Source organism: Schistocerca serialis, chromosome 6, assembly GCF_023864345.2.
Source record: "Schistocerca serialis cubense isolate TAMUIC-IGC-003099 chromosome 6, iqSchSeri2.2, whole genome shotgun sequence".
NCBI classification, from domain to species: Eukaryota; Metazoa; Arthropoda; class Insecta; order Orthoptera; family Acrididae; genus Schistocerca; species Schistocerca serialis.
The window spans coordinates 406,796,669-406,813,754 of NC_064643.1; positions in this window are offsets into that span (position 1 = coordinate 406,796,669).

The window sequence follows — 17,086 nt, forward strand, 5'->3', positions numbered from 1 at the left end:
GTGCATTTTTCATTCCGGTACTCAACTTTAAATCTAACATACTTTTGACATTTTGACATTACACCACCATAGCCCGGCAACTGATGTAGATTTCTGTTGACTCTAGTAACAACTGATCCAGCATGGTTTTTTGTTGTCTTTCGAACCATGTTGCATATATCGTGGCAACGGATAACGCACGCACAAAACAACAGGACGATGATTACTTACTTGTCTTTTTCTACCTTCATACAAAATTTTAACCGATTCGCACACCTGAAACAGAAAAGTGGCGTGCGTAAAAAAAAGGTCAGAAAAATGTGTTTTTTGCACATGAAATTCAAATGAAGCCAGATTTTGAAAGCAAATTTTCAGTTCTGTCGTCAGAATGCATTTTTATTTATCTGAATCTTTTTAAGTTGTTTCCGAGCATCCAGTTCACGTAAGAATTATTTTTACGTGCTACATTAAGCTCTACTTTAAACTATCGTATCTCGACAACGGATAAACATTATTGGATGAAAAAAATTCTTTTTGACTTTATCCAGTTATCTACTTTAGCGCAAAGTTTGAACCGATTTGTACAAGTTTAAAGTATAGAAGTGGCGCGCTTCAAAAACCTCGCAGAAAAACGTGTTTTTTGCACGTAAAATCCGAACGGTGTACATACAAATTGTGCCATTATCTGAGCATTAATTTTAGCCCATTTAATATATTTTGCAAAGGTATTAATCGATTCGAACGATTTTCCTGGGCACCAGCCCCGGTTCGTCGTTCAAACCTTGCTTAATATATTGTAATACAGCTACAGTAACACCGATGTTCCAATGGCTACACAAATAGCTGCTGGTCAGAGCTAAAGCAAAGACTCTCCACCTCATGGTTGCAGCTCAGACAGCAACCGGCCACCAAGATTTCCTCCCCCCCAAACCCTGATTCAGTGGGCGGCCTTCTCAAACATATCTGTTACAGCGCTTCCGCGCTATGCTTGTACTGCAGAGCGCTTTAACGATACATACATACATACATACATACGTACGTACGTGCATTTCTATAATACGTATAGATTCAAAATTATTCTTCGAAAGACATTCAACAATAATGTGAAGAATTGTGGTTTCTACTTCCAAAGGCTCCCATTGGTTGTCTATGTGACATGCCATTGTTTGCTTCTACCTTGAACTGTTCCTTGAAATGAGCGTGATCTAGTTCTATCACCATGTGTGTTGATTTTTCTCCTTTCTGCATTAGCCGTACATTACCTGGGAAGTGCCGTCTTGAAGGTTGTCTATTCTACGTACAGGGCTATTACATTTGGCGGAGGAGGTTTCATTAATTTACCGTAGCTGTTGTATTTACTTAATGCTGCAAAACTTTGAAGTCATACCGGTAAGTTGGAAAAGTTTTTTATGGCGTTGAGAAAGCATACTTCGCGCTTGAATTTGATACACATCTCACACTTACAAGAGTGCAACGATACTTCAAACCGAACTTTTCAATTCAATAAACTTTACCAACAGCCGTATACTTTAGGTTATTTTATTTCGAACGCAACCAGTTTCAGCAATTCATTTTGCCATCTTCAGGCCCCTGCATAATAAAGGAGTATACATGCAGTAATATAAGGGTGTACAAATCAAGTTTACAAGTGACAGGTAATCATAATACCGCTTAAACTTAAAAATGATGGAAGTATTAGCATTAAATCAAATCTATGTGTACATCCAGCACAATAGACTAATACTTCTCCGTATATCCAGCACAATAGACTAAAAGATATGTACACATTTGTTAGTCATAAAACTGTTTTATATCACAGATTTACTATTTACTAGGGAACATGTAAATTCATGAAAAAGATCGGCTCTAGACAGCGTACAAACAAGAGCTCCGTAGAAACAAAGCTCGCCTTTTTTTTTTAGATAATAAAATCCTATAAAATTCTTTTAGATGAGAAACCGCCTATTGTATATGAGTACTAATCTTCATTTAAAGTAAAATCTCGCACAGTAAGGTATGAATTAAAATAGTATGCATATTTACAGCCTAGGCAATATCACTGATGATAAGACGAGTAGTTGTCACAGCATCAAAATTAACTCAACGCAAAACCCAACGGCAGTCGACGTATTAAGAGATAATAGCATGCATTGCGAACACTAAGAATAGTGACAACTATCTTGTGGCCTAGGCTGTACAGTAAATCGGAATAATCATATCTTTTATTCGTCACAGACTTGAAAACGAAGATTCAAAAATATGCACTGATAGTCAACGTCAGTCGGCGGTAGTGTGCACAATGTAATCTGTGGACACCTCTGTGAGGGTAGATTAACGAATCGGCTGACATAGGTTTAAGACAAAACTGAGTATGAAACGGTGGGTTTCTTATGGAGCCCACGGAAGTCTCCAAAAGTGCCGGTAAGAAGCTGAACATTTTACAACGGACTATTCCAAAGATCTCAATAGGAACGGTTGAAGCAGAAGCCTTATCGCCTGCTATTGCCACAGGTTCTGACGCCAGAAGCTGAAGTGCGTCACACTGAGTTTTCTACGTAAATATAACAATATTTAAAGGGGGTCAGATTTTCATCAGAATAGAATCTGCCGCACCGAGCAGTGGTCAGCTCACTGGACTCACATGCGGGGGACGACGGTTCGAACCCGCGTCCGGCCATCTTGGTTTAGGTTTTCCTTGATTTCCTTAAATCTCTCCAGGAAAATTCTGTAATGGTTTCTTGACAGGGCACGGCAGACTTCCTTCGCCATCCTTCCCTAATCCGAGGGGACAGATGACCTCGCTGTTTGATGCACCTCCCCCAAATCAACCAACCGAATCCGGAGCAGGAATGGCACCCCACAGTGACGCAAAGCATGCTGGCGACTCGCGGAAGTTAATATGTTCTGTGTCGTCGCACAATGAATACTGACCATTTTTCTTCATGGAACAGATCATCTTCTATAAGAAACTGAATTTCTACGGGGCACTGATTAATGGTATAGACTTTGAACGCTCTCTCGCGTGTCACAGTGAAGCAGGCGGCCATCTTTTAGACTGGTCAGTATAAGTGTAGCAGTGCATAGAAGTCATAAAGGTTCGCCAGTAAACGTTTCTGGATGCAATTCGTTTTGCGTGCTGGAAGACAAACAGTGCTTGGACTCTGACCGCGGACGCAAGTGAGCTTTCATCAGAGCAGCGGAAGCTCCTAGCCGACGCAAGAGAAGGAACGTTTCAAGCCCTCTACAATTTTTACCCCTTACATTTCCACTACAAAATTGACGATCCGTTGAAGTCTCAGAATGTGTTCTGTCAACAGATACTTTCTTTTAGTTAAATTCTGCCCTAAATTCCTCTTTTCCCCATTTCGGTTCACTACCTCCTTTATTCGATCTATCCACTTAATCCTCAGCATTCTTCTATAGCACCAAATCTGAAAAGCTTCTATTCTCTTCTTGCCTGGACTGTTCATCATTGAAGTTTCGCTTCCGTAAGAGGCTACTCTCCAGACAAATATCTTAGGAAAATACACTCCTGGAAATTGAAATAAGAACACCGTGAATTCATTGTCCCAGGAAGGGGAAACTTTATTGACACATTCCTGGGGTCAGATACATCACATGATCACACTGACAGAACCACAGGCGCATAGACACAGGCAACAGAGCATGCACAATGTCGGCACTAGTACAGTGTATATCCACCTTTCGCAGCAATGCAGGCTGCTATTCTCCCATGGAGACGATCGTAGAGATGCTGGATGTAGTCCGGTGGAACGGCTTGCCATGCCATTTCCACCTGGCGCCTCAGTTGGACCAGCGTTCGTGCTGGACGTGCAGACCGCGTGAGACGACGCTTCATCCAGTCCCAAACATGCTCAATGGGGGACAGATCCGGAGATCTTGCTGGCCAGGGTAGTTGATTTACACCTTCTAGAGCACGTTGGGTGGCACGGGATACATGCGGACGTGCATTGTCCTGTTGGAACAGCAAGTTCCCTTGCCGGTCTAGGAATGGTAGAACGATGGGTTCGATGACGGTTTGGATGTACCGTGCACTATTCAGTGTCCCCTCGACGATCACCAGTGGTGTACGGCCAGTGTAGGAGATCGCTCCCCACACCATGATGCCGGGTGTTGGCCCTGTGTGCCTCGGTCGTATGCAGTCCTGATTGTGGCGCTCACCTGCACGGCGCCAAACACGCATACGACCATCATTGGCACCAAGGCAGAAGCGACTCTCATCGCTGAAGACGACACGTCTCCATTCGTCCCTCCATTCACGCCTGTCGCGACACCACTGGGGGCGGGCTGCACGATGTTGGGGCGTAAGCGGAAGACGGCCTAACGGTGTGCGGGACCGTAGCCCAGCTTCATGGAGACGGTTGCGAATGGTCCTCGCCGATACCCCAGGAGCAACAGTGTCCCTAATTTGCTGGGAAGTGGCGGTGCGGTCCACTACGGCACTGCATAGGATCCTACGGTCTTGGCGTGCATCCGTGCGTCGCTGCGGTCCGGTCCCAGGTCGACGGGCACGTGCACCTTCCGCCGACCACTGGCGACAACATCGATGTACTGTGGAGACCTCACGCCCCACGTGTTGAGCAATTCGGCGGTACATCCGCCCGGCCTCCCGCATGCCCACTATACGCCCTCGCTCAAAGTCCGTCAACTGCACATACGGTTCGCGTCCACGCTGTCGCAGCATGCTACCAGTGTTAAAGACTGCGATGGAGCTCCGTATGCCACGGCAAACTGGCTGACACTGACGGCGGCGGTGCACAAATGCTGCGCAGCTAGCGCCATTCGACGGCCAACACCGCGGTTTCTGGTGTGTCCGCTGTGCCGTGCGTGTGATCATTGCTTGTACAGCCCTCTCGCAGTGTCCGGAGCAAGTATGGTGGGTCTGACACACTGGTGTCAATGTGTTCTTTTTTCCATTTCCAGGAGTGTAACTTCCCAGCGCTTAAACTTGCATTCATGTTAACGAATTTCTCTTTTTCAAAACTATCCGTTCAACTGCTCGTTCAAGTTCTTTGCCATCTCTGCCAGAATTGTCATTGGCAAGCCTCAAAGTTTTTATTTCTCCTCCTTGAATTTTTATTCCCTTTCCAAATAATTCATTGACAGGTTAAGTAAGATCGAGAACGTACTACTATCCTGTATCACCGTCTCACTCCCATCTCAATTACTGCTTCTCTTTCAAGTCGTTGGATTCTTATAACTGCAGTCTGGTTTCTGTACAAGTTGTGAGTAACCAACCGCTCTCTGCTTTTTACCCTGCTTACGTTCAGAACTTCAAAGAGCGTATTCCAGTCAACAATTTCAAAAGCTTTCTCTAAATCTACTAATGTTATAAACGTTGGTTTGCCTTTCTGTGACCAGTCTTTTAAGATAAGTACTGTCTCACGTGTTGCTATATTCCTCCGAAACCCAGATTGATCTTGTGTAAGATGGGTTTCTACCAGATTTTCAATTCGTCTATAAATAATACGCACCAACATTACAGACTTATGTGGACATAAAAATCGAAGATTTACGATAGATTGGTGTGAAAAAGTTGCGTCTGATGTGGAATAATTATCAAGTGGCAATAATTGTCGTGTCCGTAGTTGGTATGCGGTGGCCTGGCTAACAATGAACATTCCAGACGTTTAGTACATAAATAAAACACAATCAGGTTTGTTGTAGGAGAGGATGCGCCTTGAGCAAAACACAATTTTCTGCTTTCTTCAATACCCCAGATACGTTTCGCTGAAGTTTGAGCAAGGTCATTGGATTTTTCTTTTCTTTCTATTAAACAGGAAAAATACTCTTTACTGCTTGTAGACATATAAATTTGAGTTTTTAAGACGGTATTTACAAACATAATTGATTTTATTTAAAATACACTGCCGGAAAAAAAAATTAGCGCAGCTGCAAAGACGATATCGAGTTTGATATGATGACGGCATATGCCACCTGGTAAATGTACTGATAATGGTCTCAATGTCGTCCGGAAACAGATAGCGTAGTGGCGTAGCTACCAGAGTGCCATGTGTGTCTACCCTTTAATAGGGAATGCTCACAGCCAGACGGGTCAGTGTGGTGCAGACGTGTGAAGCAAGCAAGCAACCATGCCACGGAGACGCACTCGTGCTTCCTACAGCCAAATGAGCCAATTTGAAAGCGGTCAAAATGTGGCCTTGCAAGTGGCGGGACGGTTCTTTCGGAGAACTGCCACCCAAGTTGGACATGCTGCATCAGTTGTGCAACGATACTTGCATCAGTGGTAACGTGAACATTCTCACACCCATAGACCAGATTCTGGACCTTCACGCAGCATAGGCGCCCGCCAGGGTCGTCGTATTGTAAAGACAGCAATGGCAGATTGTACAGCTAGCACAGCACGGGTAAGAGAGTTTGTGAGCCCAGACGTGTCAACACGAACTGTTGCGAAACTTATTAGCAGTGGGATTACGGGCACGCACACCTCCAGCCCGTCTTCCACTCACGCCGCGGCATCGGCGTGCATGGATAGGACTGGTGCCGTCAGAGGATCACTTGGAAGATGGAATGGCGTGCCGTGGTCTTCAGCCACGAAAGCAGATTATGCCTGCACGCAGCTGATGGTCGTTTTCGTGTACGATGTACACCTGGTGAGTCCTGTTTCCTAGAGTACATTCATTTAAGACGCACTACCCTTATGGTCAGGGGTGCGATATGCTGTAACTCTCGTTCGACTTCGCTGTTTCTGGAGCGGACGCTAAACAGTGCAGAATGTTGTTAGACCCGTTCTTTTGCCCTTCTTGCAACATGAAGGTGACATGTTGTTCCCACAGGATAATGCTCGGCACACACTTACCGTGCAACTCAACATGCTCTGCAATAGTGCAGTAACTTTTCTGGCCAGCACGATACCCAGAATTGTCTCCAGTCGAGCACGCGCGGGATGCGATGAGAAGAGAAGTGACTCGTGCGAGCCGTCAACCAATAACTCTTACGAAACTACGTGAACATGTCGAGCAGGCGTGGCTTGACGTATCCTGGGACAGTATTCGCCATCTGTACGATTGAATGGATGCCAGAGTCGGCGCCTAGTGCCAACGGAGGTTGCACTGTGTACTAATATGGGTGTTTCAGCAAGGGTCGATGCCTGATACCTCAGAACAGCTTGTGTTATTGATACGTGAAAGCAATCATTTCGTGCACTCTACATGCACCGTTGCAGTAAAAAATTTTGAGTAAATTGGATACTTCTAAAAGGGTGTACCGATCTCTTTCCGGCAGTTTATTTCCTTGGGTTCCTTCACAGCTTGCCCAGTGTACAGATTGAGTAACATCGAGAATATATTACTATCCTGTCTCATTGTTTCACTTCCTTCTCAACTACTGCTTCTCTTTCATGTCCTTGGGCCCTTATAATTACAGGCTGATTTCGAGCAAGTTGTGGATAATCATCCACTATCTGTATTTTACCCCGATTACACTCAGAATTTAAAGAGCCTATTCCAGTCAACAATGTCAAAAGCTTACTCTAAATCTACTAATGATGTAAAGGTAGATTTTCGTTTCGGTGGCTAGTCATTTAAGGTAAACATTGCCTCATGTGTTCCTATATTTCTGCTGAACTCAAATTGATAGTGCCCAAGATTGTGCTCTGCCAGGTTTTCCATTCTTCTGTAAATAATTCGTGCCAACATTACAGACTGATGTCGGCATGAAAATCGATGACTTACAGTAGACTGATATGAACGTATTGCGTATGTGGCGGGACAGATTTGATTACATACTCGCTATCTGCTGAATTATCAAGGGGGAACAAACTTGTGTCCGTAGTTGGTATGGGGTGACCTGGCTTGTTATGAACACTTTAGACGTTTAGTACATGAATAAAATATCATGAGATTTGTTGTTGGAGGGCGTGCGCATTGAGCAAAATACAATTTTCTTTTCTCTCCTGTTACCTAGACATGTTTCGCTGAAGTTTCAGCAACATCAGTGAGCTTCTATTTTGTATCTATTCAACGGGAAAAATTCTTTTTACTATTTGTACACATGCAAATTGGAAATTTTAAGACAGTATTTACAAACATCATTAATTTTACTTAAAATATGTACAGAAGATGAAAAGTCTGAAGATCTGAGTTTATTCCGGTTTTGTCTATCATTTGCAGATCACTGATAGTGGTTTTGAATATAGCCTGAAGATTAGTAGCGTTCTGCAGTGTTCACTGTAATCTCACTGGGAGTCTTCCGAGGTCTGGGGGCAGAACTCGATGAGCGGCGTCTTAAGACGACGCGCGGATGGATACATTGCGACGCAGCAAGTGGCACCAACGGCGGCGTTCTCTGGTGGCGTCCGTAGCCTCGCGGGGGGCAGCCGGCGTCCCAACTGTGAGCTGCTCTCCTGCTGAGGTGTGGGTGCCGCGACATGTGTGGCCTGCGTAGACACCGTCGATACGGCACTGCTAACAAAAACTTGGTGTGGTTCTCCGCACAATTTGAATGCTCTCACATCGTGCAGAAGACACGAACTGTGCCACACTATGAAACCGTATCTATCATATGTAATAATCCTGTATTTCCTCAAACATAATCCATAATCCGTCTGTACCCGCTCACGAAATAAATGGTGAAACTCTTGTTTCTCATACGAATCACAATTTGTGTAACATCCTCAAGAGTTAAATCGATTGGCAACCTAAACTGGTGTCTACAAATACGTTACGTCTCTTTCTCTGACAAGTCTCTTGGGTAGTTCATACTTTCAGACCATGGTATACGCAGCATTTCTGCGAGCATTTCTCATCCTTAAAACAATTTCGAAAACCTTTACAAGCAGCAGAGACCGCAAACGACTTTCCTTAAACAGAAATATTGTTTTATCGTCTCGCTTCAAGTCACTTCTTAAGTTAGTAGTAAATTACCAGTAATTCTTTCTTGGCATATAGTAAATTTAGTAAAAAAAATACACTCTAAAACTGAAACCACCGCTTAATGATTTCTAAGACTATGCACAGATATTATTCTGTAAATCTCTTATTTTATCTCCAATTATTTATGCCTTGTGATGAACATCTACTCATATTAGATCTGATATGCATTTCATTGATTGGATGCCCTTGCAGTTACTGTAACGCCAATTTCAACATTAACTGAATCGACACACTATTATGTTCTCTTTTCGTTAATCGTTTGATCTCTGAGACATTCATTCGTATGTTCTAGTGTCGCATATTGTATTACCTTAGCATCTGGAATTGGGGATCCGATTGAACATTTGCCTAAAAGTGTCTGGTAAACCGCTTGGAGGTACACACATAACAACCAGTGTATCAAACCAAAGATCGTTAATATAGTGTATACTTACTACTTCAGTGGCATTAGCAGCCCTAATAAATAACGGCAAGTGCAGAATCTATAAATAGGTACTACGAGACTATACAGAGCGATCAGAAACAGTCTGAAAAGCTCGTAAAAGTGCTACAGGGTAGGTTGTGCTGAGAAATAACTGTTAGGGAAAAAATTGATACTTCGCGTCGTTTCCGAGTTAGCCAACCAGACCGTTGATCTCGCAAATTTAAGCAGCCCACCAGGGACGGTTGTCAGACGTGTCCTTCTTTCGGTTCCTTAAAACCGAACAAGAGAACGAGGCTGAACAGTCTCGCGCACTATCATCTACGGCCTACGCTATGAGAAAAACTGACACTAACTGTATCTGGCGAGCCTCTTAAGTTTGGGCGAGCAACTACCTGACTGGCTAATTTCAATACTAATTAACATGGAAATGGCGCAACGTATCGAATTTTTTTCTTAACAATTATTTCTCAGCACAGCCTATCGCGCAACACACTTCCAAGCCTATCAGACTGTTTCTGATTACTCTATATATACAGGGTGTAATGGGCAAAAGTACATATATTTGTCTATCTGGTATGTTAATGTATACACACATCAGTATGTTGGGTATTTTTCTTTCTCTCTCTGGCGACCGGTCTCCTGACAAACGCGTCATAAACTTCACGACCTGTGGTTTCTGCACAGTCGTACTGTATCATTAAGTGGACTACGCCTATCAGTGTACACTAACCGTTTTGCCTCCATGCATCCGCACTTCAATTCTTGACCTGCTGCCGAGGGGAAAATAGGCATTAATGGCGTGCTGTTGCCACATGGACTAGGAGGTACTGACCAACCTAAGGACATATGATTTGTAACGGCTGTAATTATAGCCTGCAAGTCGCGTAAATATTGATGTGATGTTGTTCAGGACACCGTCCTGAGTCACCAGCAGGGATATATGCACTAATACCGGTTACATTCAGAGTTTTATGGCTATAAGTGCAGAAATTGTGATCATTTGTACCAAAATAAGTACTCACTTCTGTGTGTTAGTCGTTTTTTCTGTGCACTTAATAGTCTTCCTACAAACATGTCACATGATTTACTACCCGATGTTTTCCGCATGGTCGTAACCGTACCACTAAGTGGACTATGCCTTTCGGTACAGGTGTCCACTCTTCAACAGCCGACCTGCTGCCCAGGAGAAAATAAGCATTAATGGTTTGCTCTTGTCACATGAAATTGGAGGTGCTAACCAACATAAGAACATGCTACTCCTAATTGCTACAATTATTAATCTGCAAATGAAGGAAATACTTATGTCATGTTGTTCGGTAAACTATCCTCAGTCACCAATACCAAAATCTGCACTTACATGCCTAGCACCCTGCTTATCCAGTGACAACGGAAAAGGTCACCCCTGTATTTATTTTCACGAAAATGTGGTTCAAATGACATTCTTTTGCTCAAGCGAATAAGTAATTTCAGATGTATCCGAGTTATTGCTCAGTTCAGAGATATGTATTGGCGGTTACAGTAAAATACGAAGAAGCGATCAGCATTGCCAGAAGTCGTCGCTCGCCTCTCTGGCATCTATTTCCAGCGCTACCAAAGTCGGAAAAAAAGGAAACCACCCCAGCTCTCTCTCTCTCTCTCTCTCTCTCACTCTCTCAGATCACTCCTGTTTGACCTTTACAATCATTTAGCCAAACAACTCAACCACCACCATGTAGTAGAAAACTTGCTTAAACAACATCTGGTGTATAGGGATCGCTCAATGTTAACAGACAAAATCGGTGATTACAGCAAATCCCTATCTACAACATTGATAAGCCCATAAGAAAAGTATAATACCGAATGAATCGTCCTTCCGAAAAATAAACAGGTCTGAAATAAATACGTGCTCAAGGCACCTCCGAAACTGGATATCGTACCGTCGGCCAGAATGCTTACTGTTAGGCACATCACAGAGAACTTCTTATGAAGTTCTCTGTGATGTGCCTCTCTGGCATCTATTTCCAGCGCTACCAAAGTCGGAAAAAAAGGAAGCCACCCTCTCTCTCTCTCTCACGACCTTATGGTGGCTATTCTTTGATTAGTTGTTAAACAAGCCTATACATTAAATATCACTGTCACACGTAGCAAACAACTTTTGTTCACAAGCGCCAGCGAGCCCCTGCAAGCTGCAACATGGATATAAGACAGATGGAAGAGCACGGAGGTTTGCTATGAACGTTGTCACTTAAATGTTGTTTGTTTTGACAACGATGTAAAAGGACACAAACGATACAGGCATGCACGAAGCAGGACATGTACATCTAAATCTACATTTATACTCCGCATGCCACCCAACGGTGTGTGGCGGAGGGCACTTTAGGTGCCACTGTCATTACCTCCCTTTTCTGTTCCAGTCGCGTATGGTTCGCGGGAAGAACGACTGTCGGATAGCCTCCGTGCGCGCTCGAATCTCTCTAATTTTACATTCGTGATCTCCTCGGGAGGTGTAAGTAGGGGGAAGCAATATATTCGATACCTCATCCAGAAACGTACGCTCTCGAAACCTGGCGAGCAAGCTACACCGCGATGCAGAGCGCCTCTCTTGCAGAGTCTGCCACTTGAGTTTGCTAAACATCTCCGTAACGCTATCACGGTTACCAAATAACCCTGTGACGAAACGCGCCGCTCTTCTTTGGATCTTCTCTATCTCCTCTGTCAACCCGATCTGATACGGATCCCACACTGATGAGCAATACTCAAGTATAGGTCGAACGAGTGCTTTGTAAGCCACCTCCTTTGTTCATGGACTACATTTTCTAAGGACTCTCCCAATGAACCTCAACTTGGTACCCGCCTTACCAACAATTAATTTTATATGATCATTCCACTTCAAATCGTTCCGTACGCATACTCCCAGATATTTTACAGAAGTAACTGCTACCAGTATTCGTTCCGCTATCATACAATCATACAATAAAGGATCCTTCTTTCTATGTATTCGCAAAACACTACATTTGTAAAGGACAAATGATTGCGACAAGATAATTCTGCACTCTGTCTAAAGATGAATCTCGATTATAGTTGCCTCACTCAGTATGGAGGAACTGAATAAGAGACAACCGCCATGTTGTAGCGAAGTGTAAAGTGCTATAATTTGTGTTAGACGTTACAAGCAAACTTTTCGCCTTAACTCATCAAGGAAGTAATTTACAGACGGATATACGAAAAAAGAATTTTGTCATTTGTAGACTATTTTGTTATGTTTATAAATTGTTGTGTATGTATCACTACAGAAAAGCGCTAGAAGCGAAAGGACGCCGCTAATTTGGCGGTGACGAATGTCCAACCAATCGGTACCCTGAGCGGCAAAGATATCATTGTAAGCTGCAGCTGGCTGCTATGTGACATGCGAAGTCCTAATAACGCTGTTCATTTATTTCTTCTCATTGGTTCCTCAGTTGTTCTGAGGTTTGACTAGTCAACACAATTTTGGAAGCGGAACGGGTTGGATCGGGCCGGAGACAGTTTAGCTGAGAACGAACTCGAAGTTCATGGGGAAAGTCGGCAAGGGTGCTGAACGTTCATCGAAAGTCGTGAATATCAGCATAGATTGCGGATGTAAAGTTGTGTTGAGCAGTTCAGATGCAAGTCAGTATTAAATAATAGTAGAGACCTTACACAAAACATTCATGATTAGTAGGGCGCAGATAAATAATTGAATCGTTAGGGATTTTATTGTGAACTGGCTGTGCGCAAGACGAATTAATTGAGGTTTTGTGACTTTGGATTGGAGGAATTGGAGCCCGATTAGTGTAACGATATTTTGGAATTGTGGTCTGGCCCAGATCTCTCTCATGGTGAAGAGTGGTAAGGCGTGAATTGTACTGAAACTGAAGCGAGTGTTTAGTGGCAAATTCCTTGCGTATTATAGTAGAGACTTGCACTACTCTTTACGATTACTTTACTTTTGATTTACAATACAGCATAACTGGCCCAAAATCGTGTGAAGATTCTCACCTGATTCCATTAAGTATTTTCGCAGAGTAAAGGAACCATTAAGACGAGCCATGAACAGAGCTGTTAACTACTTTAAGGAAAAATCTGTGACTAGTGTCCGAAGTATTGAGGAGTTCACTGGACAAAGAGTTCGTCAGCTCCCCCTGCGGGTCCGGGGTAAGAATAGGCCCGAGGTATTCCTGCCTGTCGTAAGAGGCGACTAAAAGGAGTTTCAACCGTTTCGGCCTTTCATGTGATGGTCCCCCTTGGGGTTTGACCTCCATTTTTCAAAATTCTACAGAAGTACGAGCCTTTTGGGGAAGGACACCTTACGTGGTGTACCACTGGTCCTAAGTGCACTAAGACCTTGGCACTCAGCATTGTACTGGCGTTGTAACCATACCCACTATTCCTCAAATTGGGCCTAAACGCCTGATGGGTTGTACAAGTTACGCCCATAGTGCGTCCCCATCTGCACCAGCGATCATGATGGACTTTCCATGACACCAGAAATCCAGCACGGTAGCCAGCCCGTTGTGGTGGGGTCGTCATGTACCCTCTAGGTTGTAGCCCCCTGACAACAAAGGGATCGTACTGCCGATACCTGAGCTGCACCCTCCCCACGTCGGCCAAGGAGTAGATGCCCGTCTCCTTGGGGCATCAGGACTTCCGGCAACGGTCATCCTGCCAGGTGGCCCTTGCTGAGGCTGGGTGGCGCCCGTGGGGAGAGCCCCTGGTCGGAGTGGGTGGTATCGGGGCGGACGTTTCACAGATGAAACGTCAACACGTATCAGGTCGCTCTGCGGCCGACTCTTTCAAAAGAAAAGGTACCGTTTCTAGTTCTGGTTCTCCTGCCCTTTCCCCCTTGGCCACTCCCTGGGAGGAGGGACAGGCCCGCCGGCTTGGGGCGAAGTACTTCCCCCGCTATTTCGTCTGTTCTCGAACCGATGGGGGGACGTTCGCCACCTCCAAGCCCATGTTCTTTGTTCAGCACATTGAGAACATCTTCGGGGAAATCGAGGCTCTCAGCAAGATGCGTTCAGGGTCCGTTCTTATCAAGACCACCTCCGCCACACAGTCGGTGGCACTCCAGGCGTGCGACCGCCTAGGGGACATCCCAGTGTCCATTGTCCCGCATCTGGCACTAAATAGGACGCAGGGGGTTATTTTTCATCGTGACCTCCTGCTACAATCTGATGAGGAGCTCAGGGCCAACCTGGAGCACTGAGGCGTGCATTTCGTCCGGCGAGTCCAGCGCGGCCCCAAAGACTGTCGCATTGACACCGGGGCCTTTATCCTCACCTTTGAGGGGGACGTTCTCCCGGAGAAGGTAAAGGTGATGTGCTACCAGTGCGACCTTACGTCCCGCCTCCTATGCGCTGTTTTCAGTGTTTGCGCTTTGGGCACATGTCGTCACGGTGTGAGGCTGAGCCCCTTTGTAGCGATTGTGGACGTCCTCTTAGTGAGGAACATACATGCACCCCACCACCTCGGTGCATTAATTGTCCTGGCATCCACTCGCCAAGATCCTCAGACTGCCCCGCATATCAGAAGGAGAAGAAGATACAAGAACTCAAAACTTTGGATCGGCTCTCTTATTCTGAGGCCAGGAAGAAGTATGACCGCCTCCATCTCGTGCCGTTGACCACTTCGTTTGCCTCAGTTGTGTCCACTCCTTCCGCGGTATCCTCACCCCTACCCTGTCCCCCCTCCGCCTCCTCCGCCTATCAGGGGGCTCTGCCTCCACCTCCCAAATCCCTCCCTTCCAAATCTTCCTCCCCCATGGCCCCCGCCCCCTCTGCCCCAGGGGCCACCCTTCCTCCTCCTCCTCCTCTCCCCCTGCCACCTGAGAAGCAATCCTCTTCTCAGGCGTCCATCGGGGAAACGTTCCGGACCCCAGCTTCCGAGGTCCGGCGTTCCAAAACGGACCCCGCGCGTGAGGACCTTCTTCGGGTCCAGCCCACCATCCCTGTGCCTCCTCGGCCTTCCAAGAAGGCCTCCAAGAAGAAGTCTCTATCCCCCTCTCCACCCCGGCGCGTTTCGTCTGACGCTCCATCCGTGAGTCGCTGCTCCCGGCCGTCCTCAGTTTCGCCGGGACACTCTGCTGCCAGGCGCTCAGCTGGCCTCTCGTCGGCAAATGATGCTGCCCCTCCTACACAACCAGGGACAGCGGCCGCAGCTGGCGACGACTCGATGGAACCGGATCCGCCTCCCGCCGGTTGTAGCGTTGTTCCCTCGCAACCTGGCCCTCTGCGGCCGTCGAGGTGACCAGCTCTTCCCCCGTCTCGTTCCCCCAACTTTTTGACTAGCGATGGCCTTGTTACATTGGAACATAAGAGGTATTTGATCTAATCAGGAAGAATTACAACTGCTCCTCCGCCTGCACTGTCCGCTCGTCCTTGGTCTCCAGGAAACCAAGTTGCGCCCGACTGACCGTATTGCCTTTACCCACTATACCTCGGAGCGGTATGACCTCACCCCTGTGGGCGGTATCCCAGCTCATGGTGGGGTCATGTTGCTCGTTCGGGACGATGTCTATTACCATCCCATCCCATTGACCACCCCACTCCAAGCAATAGCTGTCCGTATTACTCTTTCTGCTTTCACTTTTTCAGTTTGTACCATCTACACTCCACCGTCATCTGCTGTTAGTCGGGCTGACATGATGCACCTGATCGTTCAGCTTCCCCCGCCGTTTTTATTGTTTGGCGACTTCAATGCCCATCACCCCCTTTGGGGCTCTCCTGCATCCTGTCAAAGAGGCTAACTCTTGGCTGATGTCTTCAACCATCTCAATCTTGTCTGCCTCAATACCGGCGCCCCGACTTTCCTCTCGGACTCTACTCATACCTACTCCCACTTGGACCTCTCGATCTGTTCTACCACTCTTGCCCCTCGGTTCGAGTGGTATGTCCTTTCTGACACCTATTCGAGCGACCACTTCCCCTGTGTCGTTCGTCTCCTGCACCACACCCCATCCCCACGTCCTTCGCGCTGGAACATACCGAAAGCTGACTGGGGACTTTACTCCTCCCTGGCGACCTTTCCGGACCACGATTTTCTCAGTTGTGACAGTCAGGTCGAATACCTCACGGCTGTTATCATCAATGCTGCCAAACGTTCCATTCCCCGTACTACCTCTTCTTCACGTCGCATTTCCGTCCCCTGGTGGACGAGGCTTGTAGGGACGCTATCCGTGCTCGACGATGTGCTTTACGCACCTTTCGCCGCCATCCTACGTTGGCGAATTGTATTGAATACAAACGACTCCGAGCACAATGCCGTAGAGTCATCAAAGACAGCAAAAAAGCTTGTTGGGCCTCTTTCACCAGCTCCTTTAACAGTTTTATTCCCTCTTCCATCGTTTGGGGTGGCCTGCGCCGGCTGTCGGGCATTAAGGCCCACTCCTCGGTACCTGGCCTGACCTCAGGTAATGAGGTCCTTGTTGATCCTGTGGCTGTCTCCAACGCCTTTGGCCGCTTTTTCGGGGAGGTTTCAAGCTGCGCCCATTACCACCCTGCCTTCCTTCCCAGGAAAGAGGCAGAAGAGGCTCGGCGACCTTCCTTCCACTCGCTGAATCTGGAAACTTATAATGCCCCCTTTACTATGCGGGAACTCGAACGTGCGCTTGCACTGTCCCGGTCCTCTGCTCCGGGGCGAGATGCCATTCACGTTCAGATGCTGGCACACCTTTCTCCAGCGGGCAAAAGCTTCCTTCTTCGTACTTACAATCGCATCTGGACCAAAGGTCAGGTCCCCATGCGTTGGCGTGACGCCGTCGTTGTTCCTATAC